Source organism: Pinus tabuliformis, chromosome 9 (assembly GCF_031772625.1).
Source record: "Pinus tabuliformis cultivar Carrire ecotype Pingquan chromosome 9, CPIR1, whole genome shotgun sequence".
Taxonomy (NCBI): domain Eukaryota; kingdom Viridiplantae; phylum Streptophyta; class Pinopsida; order Pinales; family Pinaceae; genus Pinus; species Pinus tabuliformis.
In genome coordinates, this window is record NC_142307.1 from 1,833,686,670 (window position 1) to 1,833,700,712 (window position 14,043).

Consider the following 14,043-nt stretch of genomic DNA (forward strand, 5'->3'; position numbering starts at 1 on the left):
TTAATTCCCCTCTTTAAATAGGATATATTCCATATGAATGCTATGGGTCATTTTTGTTTTATTTTTATTTTTATTTTATTTTGACCAAGTTAAAATGTTTACATTGCATTACAACGTCTCTACCATACTGGGTTGGAGAGCGTCTCTCGGCGCAATTATTTTTACATGACATCTGTCGACTCCATATTTTTTTTAAAAATCAATTATATATATTAATTCAAATTCATGGTACATCATGAGAGGCTCCATAAACCAAAATTATAGGTCTCATTCCTACTGGACTTGTTGGCCCAATGATGAAAACAAAACCACATTACAAACAAGTTGATGACATTATATAGCCATAAAATGAGAACCCAAAAGGACCAAAAAATCCAAAATACCTTAACTGATGGAGAGAAAGACTTGGGCCACCTTGCTCATTGTTTGGAGATGGAGGAGGATGGAAAGCCTCATGGACATGAGATTTCATATGCTCCATTCTTCCTTCTAGTCTCTCTAATCTTTCATGGATTCCTATTTTTCCTCTTCGTAGTGAAGCCATTCTATCCAACATTAGCCATTGGTTCTAGTTGAGATCATTCACGGACCCTATAAATTTGTTCATGTCCTCGTGCTTGTCTCGAGACATTTGCTCCAAGAGATTTGAAATTTTCCAAAGGCGTTTATCTAATGTGTCGAAGGGAGAAGGCATCTCCACTTGAATTAGAGAGAGCCTCGCGGGTTGGTAAAAATATTCCCCCTATTCACAGTTGGCTTCTGGGTGGACAACTCCATCGCCTCGTGGGCCCCCTCCCTAGCACACATGACCCCACCGGTGAAGCATGTACTCCCAATAATTCAGTCACCTTGGCTACCCAACAATCACCACACCCAATGCACCTCCCAAGGAACCCCAACACTAGTAACCTCTGTACTCTCCACACTAAGTACATAGGGAACTAGTCGTGCATCTCATGACTCAATGTTCACGACTAGAGTGAAAATAACATCCCCACATAAACCATACACTCTCCAGACTCGAAAAGATTACACAAACACAACCACCTTCCTAACACTGTAGGCACTTCAGTACCCACTATCACCACCCTAAAGATTATTCAGCAAGCTCACCACTAGAGACCCTATCCCCATCCATCGACGAGCTTCTTGTCTAGGGCCCAAAAAAATTCCCACAACCAACCCAAAAAAGTTACATTCTAATAAGACAAGCAAACATACCCTTGTATTAATTCACAATCACTGCAACTTACTAGAGTGCATAAGTGCAAAGGGCATTGCCAATTCTTTGCCTCTCCAATTCTGACCATACGCTGCAAATTCAACGCAATGATGAAACCACCATAATCATTAGGTGGGTGCCCCTTCAATCCCAGATCCCACACCCACTCATATACAACCTCTCGACTCACATTACACTTACAACACCGCTGGCTAAAATTCCTCTGACTTGTGTTACAATTTGGCTCATAAGGAATGACACTGTAAATGTTCCACCCTACAAAAACAAACACATATAAAATCCCACCAGCAATAGTCCCATACCCTTCCTCACCCAACAATGCTTTCCACCCTTCATTCGAACAAATTTATCACTCGACGTCCCTAGAAACCTTGATTCCTAAATGCCATGGGAAGGGTGTTGGACACGTTTCATCGCACAAAGCAACGCGTGTGGGAGGACCATAAGACCCACGCCAAATTGTTCAAAACGCCATCTGTCACCCCCATCGGGGAGTCCATCAACTCCATATTAAGTAGGGAAGAAATTAGATATTTCCCTCATCCTAAAATGTAAATTATTGTTTTTTACTTTCAATTACTTTATCTCTGTATATAAAGTATCAGTCGAAATTGAAGTATTTTATTTATGGCCAACATTATTTATTTTATTTGATTTATTATTATTACTTTTTTTTGATTTGTTATTGTATGTATTATTTTATTATTTTTAAATATAACGCAGCATAGCAATATCCCCCTCATACTAGGTTATAGAGCACCTCTTTGCACAATTAAATAATATTTTTAAATAATTCTTTATATTAAAAAAAACAATATATAAAAAACTAAATCATATGATTTATTTTTAATCAATTTATATTATTAAAGATAAATATAGAACATATGATATTTTCAGATTTCAGGTTTCTGCGATCTTCATATTTGTGTAAATCATCTTCTAGATTCATATCGCATTAGGTTTGTTGTTATGATCGACATTTCGAACCAGCAACGGTGGTTCATCATCAGGATGAGAAAGATTTATGAAAGACTGGTCTATCATTTAGATCAATAAATAGATGTTCGAGATGCAAAGCCGACAGTAATCTTAAGGAGTATTAATTTAATTATTAAATTAAAGTTTTACTATTTAAAATTCATTAAATTAATCATACATTTAATTATTTTGTTTATCAAATTTAAAATATTATTAATTTAAAGTTTAATTATTTCAAGTTTATCTTAAAGTCTACAAAATAAATCAAAATTTTTAGAGGGTTATTTTAAATTTTAACCTTATGTAAGTATAATTATTAAAAAATATTTTTCTTTTTTCTTATATATATATATATTTTATTTTTTTTGATAAATTATAGTTTGATTTACAATTCAATAAAATTAGTTAGACATCTAGTTTTTCAATTAGAACTTTTATTATTAAATTACAATTCATTAGGATTATAATTAATTATAATTGTAATTATTATTTTATTATTATTTCAAAATTTATTAAAATTAATTATAAATATGGTTATTAAAATAAAATAAAATTAAAATTCATTAACATTATTTTAAAGACTCACACTGAACAATATTTACACGCCTCCTCGCATCATCATCCCACCCATAAACTCGGGGTCCTCAACACCTTAGCCACTAGGGCTTTGAGAATCTCTGACAAGGATGTTGGGTCCCTATAATACTAGTGATTACCCCATTACTATTGTAGTTATACCCCTTTTTAATATTGTTGTGCCCCTATTGCTCCCATATTGTTATTACTGTGCTCCATAGAATCCCTCTATTGTTATTTTTGGGGCTTTATATTATTATTGTTAGGTCGGCTGGATTATTTTGTGACTCCTTAGACTCCTATATATAGAAAGGAGGTTTTGTCATTTGAATCATCCAAGAATTGTTCATTTATGTAATGTAAAGGAGGTTGCCCCCTCGAAGAGGCTGAATTCTAAGGCGTTGATCCATCTTTTCTATCTTTTCTTGAGTTGGTTTCATAACATTTGGTATCAGAGCTTTGGATTCTAGGGTTTCGCTGCTCCAAACAGGTCATCGTGGCATTTTCGCTATAATTTTTTTTCTGCAATGTTTCAGAAGTTGCAAAAAAAACCAATTTGAGAAGAAATTGCGCTGAACCTTGGGTCCGAATTTCAGAGCTTTTCGCGCTATATTTTCGGAGATATGATCTGAGGAAGTTGGTCTTTTTGCAGACTCCTGAATTACATTCCAAACAGGTGACCTGGGGAAAATCGTCATAACTTTCTCTCTGGGGATCAGATTGAAATTTCATAAGAAGGTGCAGAAAGAGGATGGACTCTAGTTTCTTGTATGAATTTTTTAGATCGAAAGGTCAAAACAGTGACTCGTGCCACGTCATACAAGTTCTCTCTACTGAAATAGTCTATAATCAAGTCACTGTGGGAGATTTCGCATAACTCTTCCGTGGAGAATCCAATTTGGGTCAGACTTGTGGCATTGGAAAGAGGACACAGAGGGCTACTGCAGGTCACAAATTTAGAACTAGATGATCGAAAAGTACAGAGATACATCAGAGGCAATATCGAGCTCCTACAAAGTGAAAAAAGGTGTGTAGATTTTCTTAAATTTTTGCTTAAGATCGGTTTGAAAATTATTTTGAAGGAATTATTATCGGTAACTGATGCCCCGAGGAAAGAAAATGCAAACACCTAGTAAGGAACCTGAAAGCTCTAGCATGACTCATGAAGAAGAGGAAGAAATGCTACATGATATATCAAAATTACAAGAACAAGTGCAACAAATGTCACGCTCACAAAAGCTAACAGAAGCTAAGATAAATGGCAGGGAATCTAAGATAAAGGGTTGGGAAGCTAAGATGGATGATTAGAATACAGATTTGAAGACAGACATGGAAGAATTGAAGATAGATTTCAACACAAACTTGAAGACAGGCATGACAGATATGAAGATAGATTTGACAAATTTTCTACAAGAAATACTTACTAATGGTGAAAAGGTAGTAAAGGAAACTCATGATGCGAACAAAAGAAATGTTAATCATGATATCATAGACTCTAATGTTGGATCGAAGACCCACCATATTCCAAAAATCGATATGAGAAAGTTTGATGGCAAGGATCCCGCAACATGGATATTACAGATGGAGCAATTTTTCGATCTCAATAATGTGCAAAACACACAAAAGGTACGTATGGCAACTTTATATTTGGAACCAAATCAGTTTGTATGGTATCAATGGCTTTGCTCTCGTAAAAAATTTATCACTTGGGAAATTTTTACGGAAGAATTGATAGCACATTATGAGGATACGAAAAGCAACACTTTTTTTAGCCAATTGATAAGTCTCAAACAAAAGGGTTCAATAATGGAGCACATTGAGGAGTTCCAAAAATTGAACATAAGGGTAAAAGATATTCCAGAGGAGCATAGGATTGATGTGTTCATAGGGTCTTTAAAGGATAATATCCAACATGATGTTCGCCTTTGGGAACCTGATTCATTAGAGAAGGCATTCAGGTTAGCAAGAAAAATGGAAAGCAAAATTATGGCAACCAGGAAGCATACCACTCACAACTATAAAGACGGAAGTGTTGTTGCCCCTAGTCTTCCACAACCTATAAGGTTGACACCACAACAATTGGAAGAAAAAAGAGCAAAAGGGCTTTGTTACAGTTGTGATAGCAAATACACTAAAGGTCATAAGTGTGCTGAGAAGAAATTATTCTACATAGATTGTGAAGAGGAAGAAGAAAAGGAGCAAGAAAGGTCAAAGGAAGAGGATATACTCCAGGAACAAAGCCTAGATGAAGAACAAATAAATCCGGCCATATCTTGTAATGCATTGGCGGGAATTACCACTCCTCAAACCATCAAGATAGAAGGACAAATCAAGAAGAAAAAGGTAATAGTGTTGATTGATTCAGGAAGCACCCACAATTTTATTCATTGTAGGGTAGCAAAAGAATTGAATTGCTTCCTATATCCAGCACCAGAGTGTCAAGTGATGATTGCAAATGGAGGAACAATAAATTGCTCTGGAAAGTGCCATAATATCAAGCTATCCATGGGAGAATATGTATTGACTAGCCCAATGCTTTCCATTCCAATGGGAGGTGCTGATGTTGTACTAGGAGTCCAATGGCTACAATCCTTGGGTACAATAGCTTTTAATTTTCAAGAACTTTTCATCAAATTTTCTGCGGAAGGAAAGGAAGTTGAATTAAGGGGTATTGCAGGGAAACCAGGAAAGATAATCAGCTCTAATGGTATGACAAAGCTTCTAAAAAAGGAGCAAAGAGGTGTAATTGCACAATTATGTTCGCTAGATGTTTCCACATCAGAATCATCTATTTCTCCAGATCTCCAAAAAGTCCTAGACAATCATTCCAAGGTATTTGAGACTCCCAAAGGTCTCCCACCTATGCGTGATCATGATCATGCTATTCATCTGTTTCCAGGAAGTGTTCCTCCAAACATCAGGCCGTACAGATATCCCTATGTCCAAAAGAGTGAAATTGAACGTATGGTTGCAGAAATGCTAGAGGCTGGTATAATTCAACCGAGTCAAAGTTCTTTCTCTGCTCCAGTAGTATTGGTGCACAAGAAGGATGGATCATGGCGCATGTGTCCGGATTATAGGGAGCTCAACAAGCTCACTATTAAAGATAAGTTCCCCATTCCTGTCATTGATGAATTACTGGATGAATTGCATGGATCAATTTACTTCACCAAGTTGGATCTTCGTTCAGGATATCATCAAATCAGAATGAAGATTGAAGACATTCCGAAAACAACATTTAGAACTCATGAGGGTCATTATGAATTTTTGGTCATGCCTTTTGGCCTTACCAATGCACCTTCAACATTTCAAGGTTTGATGAATTCAATTTTCAAACCATTCCTTAGAAAATTTGTGTTAGTATTTTTTGATGATATACTAATCTACAGCAAGTCTTGGAAGGATCATGTTGAACATGTTGACAGGGTGCTACAACTATTGGAGGAGAAACAATTATATGCAAAAAGATCCAAATGTTTCTTTGGAGTCCAGGAGGTGGAATATTTGGGTCATATTGTATCTCATGAAGGAGTTAAGGTAGACCCTAGCAAAATTAAAGCCATTAAGGAATGGAAAATCCCCACATCCATAAAGCATCTGCGAGGATTTCTTGGGTTGACAGGGTATTATCGCAAGTTTGTTAAGAATTATGGGAGAATAGCAGCACCTCTAACAACATTATTGAAGAAAGATGCATTTTCATGGACTCCGGAAGCAACAAAGGCCTTTGAACATCTTAAAGAGGCAATGTGCCAAGCACCGGTCTTAGCTACACCGGACTTCACAAAAACCTTTATTGTGGAATGTGATGCTTCAGGAAATGGAATTGGTGCTGTTCTAATGCAAGATGAAAGACCCATTGCTTTTGAAAGTCATCCAATCAAGGGAAAGTTTTTTAGCAAAGCTATTTATGAGAAGGAAATGTTGGCAATACTCCATGCACTTAAGAAATGGCGACCCTACCTAATGGGAAGACACTTCAAGGTAAAAACGGATCATGATAGCCTTAAATACTTTTTAGAACAAAGATTATCCTCTGAAGAGCAACAAAAGTGGGTCACAAAGATGTTGGGTTATGACTTTGAAATCATCTACAAAAAAGGGAAGCAAAATGTGGTGGCAGATGCACTCTCAAGAAAGGATGAGGATGTGGAAGCATTGTTGTGCGCCATTTCTATTATCCAACCAGATTGGATAAACGAAGCAAGGGAGGAATGGAAGAATGACGAAGAAGTGTGGGCACTTATTCGAAAGCTACAACAAGATTCCAGTACGTCTAATACATTTAGCTGGCAAAATGATTCGTTATGGTACAAAGATCGCTTATACCTCTGTAAGAATTCCCAGCTAAAACAAAAGATTCTTATGGAATTGCACACTTCTCCCTTAGGAGGGCACTCAGGATTTCTAAAAACTTACCACAGGGTTAAGAAGGAAATTTTTTGGGATGGCCTTAAATCAGATATTCAAAAGTTTGTGGCGGAATGTTTGGTTTGCCAACAAAATAAAGTGGAAACAATTAAGACACCGGGTCTATTACAACCTTTATCCATTCCAAGCCAACGTTGGGAGGAGGTTTCAATGGATTTTATCACAGGTTTACCCAAGTCTGAGGGAAAAAGTGTTATCATGGTGGTAGTTGACAGACTTACCAAGTATGCACACTTTTGTGCATTATCACATCCATTTAAAGCCAGTACAGTTTCTACTGCATTTATGGAAACAATTCAAAAGCTACATGGAAACCCAAAGATTATTGTAAGTGACAGAGATCCCATTTTCACTGGAAATTTTTGGACAGAATTATTTTCTTGTCTTGGTACTCAGTTAGCTCATAGCTCATCTTATCATCCTCAATCTGATGGGCAAATTGAGATAGTAAACAAATGTTTGGAAGGATATCTTCGTTGCTTTGTATCTGATAAACAGACACAATGGGTCAAATGGTTGCCTCTGGCTGAATGGTGGTATAACACTTCCTTCCATACAGCAACAAAAATGACCCCATTTATGGCACTTTATGGGTATCAACCACCATCCATCACATCATATTTAAGAGAAAATTCTAAGGTTCAGGCAGTGGAACATCACATCGAACATCAACAACAAGTCCTCCAACTCTTAAAGGATAACCTCGTGTTGGCCTAGAATAGAATGAAACAACAGGCAGATCAACATCGCAGTGAAAGAAGTTTTGATGTAGGTGATTGGGTATTCCTACGGCTACAACCATATAAGCAAATGTCCCTCAAGCAAGCTAAGAAGGATAATAAATTATCACCAAAGTATTATGGTCCGTACAAGGTGTTGCAAAAGATTGGTACTATGGCATACAAATTGGAGCTTCCTGCAGCCTCTCGATTGCACCCAGTTTTCCATGTTTCATGTTTAAAGAAGGTTATAGGCGACAAGCTCCCAGTTCAAACAATATTGCCAGAACTTGACGAGGAAGGAAAAGTTATATTGGAACCGGAAGCAGTCTTAGAAACAAGAACTCGACAGCTACGAAATCGATCAATTTCAGAGTATCTTATCAAGTGGAAGAACTTATCTGCTGAAGATTCCACATGGGAGGATGAGAATTTTATGCAGAAGTATCCAGAACTACTCAAGCGTTGAGGACAACACTTTTTTGAAGGCGAGGGGCATGTTGGGTCCCTATAATACTAGTGATTACCCCATTACTATTGTAGTTATACCCCTTATTAATATTGTTGTGCCCCTATTGCCCCCATATTGTTATTACTGTGCCCCATAGAATCCCTCTATTGTTATTTTTGTGGCTTTATATTATTATTGTTAGGTCGGCTGGATTATTTTGTGACTCCTTAGACTCCTATATATAGAAAGGAGGTTTTGTCATTTGAATCATCCAAGAATTGTTCATTTATGTAATGTAAAGGAGGTTTCCCCCTCGAAGAGGCTGAATTCTAAGGCGTTGATCCATCTTTTCTATCTTTTCTTGAGTTGGTTTCATAACATTTGGGATCAAAGTTTTGGATTCTAGGGTTTCACTGCTCCAAACAGGTCATCGTGGCATTTTCGCTATAACGTTTTTTATACGACGTTTCAGAAGTTGCAAAAAAACCCATTTGAGAAGAAATCGTGCTGAACCTCGGGTCCGAATTTCAGAGATTTTCGCGCTATATGTTCGGAGATATGATCTAAGGAAGTTTGTCTTTTTGCAGACTCCTGAATTACATTCCAAACAGGTGACCTGGGGAAAATCGTCATAACTTTCTCTCTGGGGATCAAATTGAAATTTCATAAGAAGTTACAGAAAGAGGAAAGATGGTAGTTTCTTGTATGCATTTTTCAGAGCCAAAGGTTGAAATAGTGACTCGTGGCACATCGTACAAGTTCGCTCTACTGAACTAGTCTATAATCAGGTCATCTTGGGATATTGTGCATAACTCTTCCTTGGAGAATCCAATTTGGATCAGATTGGTGGCATTGGAAAGAGGACACAGAGGGCTACTATAGATCACAATTTCAGAACTTAAAGATCCGAAAGTACAGAGTTACAGTCTTTTCAAGATCAAGCTCCTAAAATCAAGAAAAAGCAAGATGAAGAAGTTTGATGGCAAGGATCCGGTAAATTGGATACTTCAGATGGAGCAATATTTTGATCTACATGGTGTACCACTGTTACAAAAGGTATGTATTGCATCTTCATATTTAGAACTGGACCAATTTTTATGGTATGAAGGGCTTTGTTCTCGTAAACAACTTGTTACGTGGTCAATTTTCACGGAGGAAATGATAGCACATTATGAGGATACAAAGAACAACACCTTCTTTAGAGCAACACCGCAACAATTGGAAAGAGTAAAAGGGCTTTGTGACATAGTGGAAAGCAAAATTATGGAAACCAGGAAGCATACCCATCACAACTATAAAGATGGAAGTGTTGTTTCTCCCAGCCTTCCACAACCTACAAGGGTTACACCACAACAATTGGAAGAAAAAAGAGAAAAAGGGCTTTGTTACAATTGTGATAGCAAATGCACTAAAGGTCATAAGTGTTCTGAGAAGAAATTATTTTACATAGAATATGAAGAGGAGGAAGAAAAGGATCAAGAAACATCAAAAGAAGAGGATATACGCCAGGACCCCACCCTAGAGAAAGAAGAAATGAATCAGACCATATCTTGTAAAGCATCGGCAAGAATTACCACTCCTCAAACTCTCAAGATAGAAGGACATATCAAGAAGAAAAAGGTGCAAGAAGTGAAAGATCACATTGAGAAATAAGAAATGAATCCAACCATATCTTGTAATTCATTGGCCGAAATTACCACTCCTCAAACTATCAAGATAGAAGGACATATCAAGAAGAAAAATTTTGAAGAAGTGAAAGATCACATCGAGCATCAAAAAATGAATCCGACCATATCTTGTAAAGGATTGGAAGAAATTACCACTCCTCAAACTCTAGAGATATAAGGACATATCAAGAAGAAAAAGGTTCAAGCAGAGAAAGATCACATCGAGCATCAACAACAAGTTCTCCAAATTTTAAAGGATAACGCCACTTCGGTGCAAAATCAAACGAAACAACAGGTAGATCAACATCGTAGTGAAAATTTTTTTGATGTAGGTGATTGGGTATTTTTACTGCTACATCTCAAGAAAGCTATTTATGAGAAGGAAATGTTGGCAATACTACATGCACTTAAAAAATGGCGACCTTACCGAATGGGAAGACTCTTCAAGGATGAGGATGTGGAAGCATTGTTTTGTGCTATTTCTATTATCCAACCAGATTGGATAAACGAAGCAAGGGATGAATGGAAAAAGGACGAAGAAGTATGGCCACTTATTCAAAAGTTACAAAAGATCCCAATTCAAACAATATTGCCAGAAATTGAAGAGGAAGGAAAAATCATATTGGAACGTGGAGCAGTCACAGAAACAAGAACCCGACAGCTACGAAATCGATCAATTTTAGAGTATCTCATCAAGTGGAAGAACTTACCCATTGAAGATTCCACATGGGAGGACAAGAATTTTATACAGAAGCATCAATAACTACTCAAGCGTTGAGGACAACGCTTTTTGAAGGAGAGGGGCATGTTAGGCCCCTATACTACTAGTGTAACCCCTTATTATTATTAGTACAACCCACTTATTATATTGATGTACCCATGTAGTGCCCATATTGTTACTATTGTACCCCATAGAAGCCCACTATTGTTATTATTGTGCCCTTACATTATTATTGTTATGTTGGCTTTGATTATGTTATGACCCCTTAGAATCCTATATATAGAAAGGAGGTCTTTTCATTTGTATCATCCAAGAATTGTTCATTTATGTAATGTAAAGGAGGTTGCCCCCTCGAAGAGGCTGAATTCTAAGGCATTGATCTATCTTTTCTTGAGCTGGTTTCATAACATTTGGTATCAGAGAAAGAACTTTGACTTGGTTGAATTATACCAAGCCTCTAGCATTTCTTAAATAAGGTTATAGGTGATAAACAGAGAAAGAACTTTGACTTGGTTGAATTATACCAGCCTCTAGCATTTCTGCAACCATATGTTCAATTTCACTCTTTTGGGCATAGGGATATCTGTACAACCTGATGTTTGGAGGAACACTTCCTGGAATCAGATGAATAGCATGATCATGATCACGAATAGGTGGGAGACGTTTGGGAGTATCAAATACCTTGGAATGATTGTCCAAGACTTTTTGGAGATCTGGAGAAATAGATGATTCCACTGTGGACACATCTAGCGAACATAATTGTGCAATTACACCTCTTTGTTCCTTTTTTAGAAGCTTTGTCATACCATTAGAGCTGATTATCTTTCCCAGTTTACCTGCAATACCCCTTAATTCAACTTCCTTTCCTTCCACATAAAATTTCATGAAAAGTTCTTGAAAATTAAAAGCTATTGTACCCAAGGATTGTAGCCGTTGGACTCCTAGTACAACATCAGCACCTCCCATTGGAATGGAAAGCATTGGGCTAGTCAATACATATTCTCCCATGGATAGCTTGATATTATGGCACTTTCCAGAGCAATTTATTGTTCCTCCATTTGCAATCATCACTTGACACTCTGGTGCTGGATATAGGAAGCAATTCAATTCTTTTGCTACCCTACAATGAATAAAATTGTGGGTGCTTCCTAAATCAATCAACACTATTACCTTTTTCTTCTTGATTTGTCCTTCTATCTTGATGGTTTGAGGAGTGGTAATTCCCGCCAATGCATTACAAGATATGGTCGGATTTATTTGTTTTTCATCTAGGCTTTGTTCCTGGAGTATATCCTCTTCCTTTGACCTTTCTTGCTCATTTTCTTCTTCCTCTTCACAATCTATGTAGAATAATTTCTTCTCAGCACACTTATGACCTTTAGTGTATTTGCTATCACAACTGTAACAAAGCCCTTTTGCTTTTTTTTCTTCCAATTGTTGTGGTGTCAACCTTATAGGTTGTGGAAGACTAGGGGCAACAACACTTCCGTCTTTATATTTGTGAGTGGTATGCTTCCTGGTTGCCATAATTTTGCTTTCCATTTTTCTTGCTAACCTGAATGCCTTCTCTAATGAATCAGGTTCCCAAAGGCGAACATCATGTTGGATATTATCCTTTAAAGACCCTATGAACACATCAATCCTATGCTCCTATGGAATATCTTTTACCCTTATGTTCAATTTTTGGAACTCCTCAATGTGCTCCATTATTGAACCCTTTTGTTTGAGACTTATCAATTGGCTAAAAAAAGTGTTGCTTTTCGTATCCTCATAATGTGCTATCAATTCTTCCGTAAAAATTGCCCAAGTGATAAATTGTTTACGAGAGCAAAGCCATTGATACCATACAAACTGATTTGGTTCCAAATATAAAGTTGCTATACATACCTTTTGTGTGTTTTGCACAATTTTGAGATCGAAAAATTGCTCCATCTGTAATATCCATGTTGCGGGATCCTTGCCATCAAACTTTCTCATATCGATTTTTGGAATATGGTGGGTCTTCGATCCAACATTAGAGTCTATGATATCATGATTAACATTTCTTTTGTTCGCATCATGATTTTCCTTTACTACCTTTTCACCATTAGTAAGTATTTCTTGTAGAAAATTTGTCAAATCTGTCTTCATATCTGTCATGCCTGTCTTCAAATCTATCTTCAATTCTTCCATGTCTGTCTTCAAATCTGTCTTCCAATCATCCATCTTATCTTCCACGCCCTTTATCTTAGATTCCATGCCATTTATCTTAGCTTCTGTTAGCTTTTGTGAGCGTGACATTTGTTGCACTTGTTCTTGTAATTTTGATATATCATGTAGCATTTCTTCCTCTTCTTCATGAGTCATGCTAGAGCTTTCAGGTTCCTTACTAGGTGTTTGCATTTTCTTTCCTCGGGGCATCAGTTACCGATAATAATTCCTTCAAAATAATTTTCAAACCGATCTTAAGCAAAAATTTAAGAAAATCTACACACTTTTTTCACTTTTTCCAACTAACTGAATTCTTATTATTCCAACAAGAATTTTTGTTATTAATGTATTTTAGTTTTAAATATTACCCATCAACTGAACATATAATGAACGACACATCATGTAATATCAACCAACCTAGATCCATATTAAATATAAATCTACCAAATGCCGAGAGGGATCAAATCTCTTTTCACTTTAGAAGAGCTTTTCATCTCAAGAGATTTGATCCCTCTCGGCACTTGGTAGATCTATAATTAAGATGGATCTAGGTTGGTTTAATTTCCCCTTTAAGTAATCTATATTCCACATGAATACCATGAGTCAATACCATGGGTTCTCATAAACCTGGAGCTCAAAAACCACTTGTAAATTGAGCAAGTCAAATTTACCTTAACTACCCAACAAAAATTAAAAAAAAAAGGAATAATAATGTAGATTTTTTTAATTTTATTTTTTTAATTTGAAGTTAGTTTTTTTTTTTACCAAGTCAAAATGTCTACAAGATATTACATTACATTACAACATATCTACCATACTGGGCTGGAGAGCGCCTCTCGGTGTAATAATACTAGCCTAGATTTGTTTTAACTCTGGATCTACCAAGTGTCAGGAGGAATCAAAACTCTTTTCACTTTAAAAGAGGTTTGTATCTCAAGAGATTTGAACTTTCTTGACACTTGGTAGATCCAAAGCTAAAATGGATCTAGGCTGGTTTAATTCCCCCCTTTAAATAGGATATATTCCATATGATGCTATGGGTCATTTTTGTTTTATTTTTATTTTTA